The 5,012-nt window shown below is 29.2% G+C and overlaps 1 long non-coding RNA gene across 2 annotated transcripts; it reads left to right on the top strand.

The window, feature by feature from the left end:
- On the top strand, positions 1-2,411 carry LOC111303043 (uncharacterized). 2 transcript variants are annotated; one of them, XR_016326598.1, is made up of 3 exons: positions 1-274; positions 368-1,931; positions 2,020-2,411. It is a non-coding gene; the product is annotated as an uncharacterized LOC111303043 (long non-coding RNA). The 2 variants fall into 2 exon arrangements; XR_002691705.2 differs by having other exon boundaries at positions 1-281.
- Positions 2,412-5,012: the final 2,601 nt, after the last annotated feature.

The raw sequence follows: 5,012 nt of genomic DNA, 5'->3' as shown, positions 1-5,012 counted from the left end.
TGGAGAGTTGTCATCCTATTTAAGACAATCAAAAATTGATTATAGATATCTATATTTATATACAATATATGAAAAGAATTTCAAAAGATTAAAAGGTTGTCATGTATATCGATTTTTGTGTTAGTTTTTCACGGTTTATCTCCTTTTTAATTTCAATGACAAAACCAGTACAAAAGGAAAATCAGAGAGTCATGGTTTCAGCGAGACGAAGTGGATCTCTCTTTGGTAATAAGAGATCATTTTCTTTTGAGGATTAGCCTTCGTCTCCAAAACGGTAAAAGGTGTCAGTATAAGACAGATCCGAAGATGATTCTTTTTTTTTTTTTTGAGTTTTGAGAATTGACTTTTTAGTGGGTTTTTATTTCAGGTGAAAAAAACGAAGAAACCAGTGTCGGTAAGGAGAGTTCCAAAGAAATGTGAACGCCGCCCGTCATGGATCCCGGAGATTGTGGGAATGGCGAAGCTTCGATCACTGGAGAAAACATGAATGCCGGGAAGAGCGAGACATCATCGGTTGCTGTCGCGGTGGTAACACCGATACTGATGGTTAGTTGTTAGTTTTGAGCTCTACATGATTGTCAAATTTCTTTGCAATTTGAGTTTCATTTTAGTGAATTTGGATTTACATTTGAGTTTTGAGATGCGTCATATCTCAAATTTTTTTAGTATCACCTTTAGTGAGGTTTTGGATTTGTTTTTTAGTTATTTTCTTTTGTTCCATACTTTGATTTAGTTATTTTGGCTGTCAAAATTGAATTAAAATTTTTAATTTGTGACATTTGATTTGGTGCTATTGTTTCGTGTAAAAAATTTTGAATTTGTTATTTTCAATGATTTTTCTCAGATTAGAGATTTATTATGTTTGTTATTTTTGGTTGTGTTTTTGGAAACCTTTTTGTATTTCTTTAGGATTAACAGAAACAACCATCTATTCTGAATGGAAAAAAAACTCAGTCTATAAAAGTTACAACATTATAACATCACCATTATTTCCCATCCCCTAATTTTTCCAAGTTTGGACTGGAAAATTTAGGCATAAATTAAGATAGAAGCTCTTTTGATTACTAGCTCATTAACTTTTTATCTTCCACCTAATAAAGTTTCAATGTTTTGTCCAAGAAAGGATTATTTCAATCTTTAAGTTTATAGAGAGAAAGTTTGTATTTTCTACTTTCATTGATAATAGGAAGTAGTACTTTCAGTATCCAAGAGCTTTTATTATTTTGAACTTCTAAAGATATACCAGTGAAGTCAAGATTGTGAAACATATTTGAGGAAATGTTCACATGTCCAAGGCAAGGAAAAGGGTGTATTTCACAGAAGACAGTTTGAAGGAATTCATACTTGAGCAGATCAAAACTACCTATGATTTGGCATAATTATAATATAGCAAAGCAGGTAAGAGATATGAAGAAGCACTAAGAATCAAATTAGATTTCTATGAAGCTCTTCTAGATCTTGGACAGCAACATTTTGAACAGGCAAAACTTTCTTGGTATTATGCAATTGGCAACAATGTTGATCTGGAAACATGGCCTTCTGAAGAGTTCTTGAACCTTTATAACAATGCTAAAGAAAAAATGGACAGAGGCATGCAGATGTGGGAGGAGTTAGAAGAGCAACCCCTGAGTGTGCTTTCCAAATCAAAGAGGGAAAAAAAACAGTTGGAAAAAATAGGATCGGATTGTTTATTCAAAGAAATATATCAGCAGATCAAGCTGCAGAGCAAGCTATCAGCACCAGTGCTCCAATAAACCTTTTATGGGGTACCATACTTTATGAACGTTCAATCATAGAATTCAAACAAGGACTACCTATCTGGCAAGAAAGTTTGGAGATGGCTATTGAGAAGTTTGAGCATTATGGAGCTTCTCCTACCGATATAGCTGTTATGATATAAAACCATTGCTCAAATAACAATGCACTGGAAGGTAACATATAGTTGAAAATCATAACTTTGTATCAGCAACTAACATCTGCATAAACCTTAAAATCATAACTTATATTTTTTCATTGCAGGTTTAGGGTTTAAGATTGACAAGATACTACAGGCATTGGAATGAGATGTATGAAGCTAAAAAGTGGCAAAGCAAGATTCCATCATTCCAACTAGAACCATTACTTAATCGACGAGTTTCAAAATTTTATCATGCATTGGAACATGCATGAGTTGCATGTTGTTTTGAGTGGGATTTCCAGGAAAATTGGTGGTTGAAAGGCATGCCTAAGTGCTTAATATTATTTGAAGTTGTATAAGTACTCTTGTTTTTTAGTTTAGTAAACTTATTTTTTCTTAAGTATAATAGCAATTGACTATGTGATAAAATCTGTTGCAGCCTTTTTTTTTTTTTTTTACTGCTACAGAAGATTCATTTTTTAATTTGAGAATTTGAAGAAGATTTCATTTTTTACTGCTGCAGAAGATCAGATTTCTCTTGTAAGTTTCAATTTTTTAATGTTTGTGTCGAATCTTCCCTAAATATGAATCAGTAGAAATTAGATTTCATTTTTTTACTGTTGCAGAAGATCAAATTTCTTTATTAAGTTTTAATTTTTTAATGTTTGATTCAATTGTTTTAGTTTTTATTTTTTGAAATTGTTGAAAATATTTGAATAATTATGTTTAAGATTAGTATTTTTTTTATTTAAGCATTATGTACTTGGAGTTTGTTTCACCCGCAACAAAAGTGTGGGCCGGTTATTAGTTAAAATCATAAGTTTCACTTTCATAAAAAAAAGAAATGATTTGAAGATTTAGATATGAAATAAAAAGGAAATCAAAACTTATTATATCATTTGAAATAACCCAAATTCTATTATTTTACTTCAGCTATAACTTTGTAAAGTATCCAAATCTACTTTTTCAATCCATCCATGACTTTGCCAAATATCCAAATTAAAGTGCATATCTCACAATTTATTTTATATTCATGCAAACAATTATGTGAATTCTATGACATAAGTGAGAAGCAGCAATTCATGATTTCTCATTATTAATAATAATGCATTCAATCTAGAGATGTCAATCGGTAGGGTATGGATAGGAAAAAGCATTGTCCATTCTTATCTTTGAATTTTTATATTATATTTATTTTCGTACCTATACCTAATGTATATTTTAAATTTATTTATATTTCTATCATCACAGGTATTTAATGAGTATTGATAATCTTTATATCTTTAAAAAAAAACTAAAGTTTTTTTTTTAATTTTTTTTTAATTTTTATCTTGTATATTTAAGTAATTTTTTTCTAAATATATATTAATATATATTTTTCAATAAAAATTAGTAATTCTAATTAATCCAAAATAATAATTTATATTATTTAATAAAAAATCTATTTATTATACATATAAATATATATAGGGTATGGGTATGGCATGGATACTATATTACTCATCTCTATCCCTATATCTAATAAAAATTTAAAATTATACACATCCCCATCTTAATACCCACAATATAATACCAATTTCCATCCCCATTTAGATAAAAAGTCGGGTTCCTAATTGGGTGTGAGTAAGATTGACATCCCTAATTCAATCAAAGTAAATAACTTGAAAAGTAAATAAAAAATAACATGTAAATAAAAGTAAAATAAAAATAAAAATAAAAGGAAAAGATGCATCCTAAATGTATGTAATATAGCATATTAATCCTACTCATGCTACAATATATATATATATGGGTAAATTACATAAATATATCTTAAAGTTTAACACAATTTGAGTTTGCTCATTGATGTTTAAAAAGTGACACTTAACCACTTTGAGCTGTATATTTGTGACATTTTGTTAGTTTTCATTAAAACCGTTAACGGCTAATCAATAAACCTTAGCTTTTTCCCTCTTTTTTTTTGTTTTGCTATTTCTTATATTTAAACTTTTCAAAGAAAAATTGGACTGGAAACATGAATTTTTCACAATTTTTAGTAAATGGGGGATCAAATGTTGAAAAAGTATACTATTGTGATGTGTGCTACTAGTTGATCTTCTTCGTCTTCCTATTGCTATCTCTATTTTAAAAATCCAAAAATTCTTAAACAATTCAAATCGAAACCCACAAAAAAAAACCTTGTTGATGAGTTGTTATGGCTTTTATGTGGATTTATGATTACTTTGTGGGTTTACTAGGTGTAGGTAATTCAGGGTGGATTTGGGTTCTATGAGTTTTTCTTGTGGTTGCTAGGTTTGCTTCTAGGTTTCTTATAGGCTATTTACTTTGTTGATGGTTGTCCTGAAAATTAATGTGGCTGTTAAATGGAAATTGGTTGTTTTTTAATGCTTGCTACAATTCCTAACAGCAAAAATTTTATTCTCAAAATGACACATAACCTTTGCAAACAACCAAATAAGCAAAAAAATTGCACGTCTCAAACAAGAATAATCAATACAACCAAAGAACACTATTAGCTTAACCAAGAACAAAATCAAAATTTTGGATCTTAGCTTGAGATTGTTTTTCTGGGTTTGTGGAGAAGATTTTTTAAGTGGTTTTTGGTTTAATGGGTTTTTTTTTTTTCAAACTAAGGAGAAACATGCATTAGTAGTGGAATAAGGTATGGTAGCACAATGATTTCTTTGACTTTAGTGTTGGAGTTTCCTTTTTTAGTTTATGATGGTTGTCATTAGTGACGAAGGATGATAATGGCAACCGACAATGGTAGCTTAGTAGACGATAATGGCAAGTTTCGACGGAATCTAGAATCTTGTTTTTTCAATTCTAAAACGAAGGTAGAGAACTTTACTTAAGGAGAAAAAGCTGTTGTAAGAAAAATTGAAGCATTAGAGACATGAGAACCAAAGGAAATAAGTTTTATTAAAGATAAAAATTCATCTGATTTTAAAGAGAGATAGAGAGAGAATTTATCTAATTTTAGAGAGAGAAAATAAACTGAAGATGAAAAAGAAAAAATAAAAAAAATAATTTTGGGTAAAAATATAATAAAACAAATAATAGTATAGTTAAATGTTATATTTTAAATCTCAAAGGACAAACTCAAATCACGTTT

This window comes from Durio zibethinus, chromosome 13, assembly GCF_047325235.1.
Source record: "Durio zibethinus cultivar Kanyao isolate XHJ-2024 chromosome 13, ASM4732523v1, whole genome shotgun sequence".
Taxonomy (NCBI): Eukaryota; Viridiplantae; Streptophyta; class Magnoliopsida; order Malvales; family Malvaceae; genus Durio; species Durio zibethinus.
This window is presented reverse-complemented; position numbering and strand designations above follow the sequence as displayed.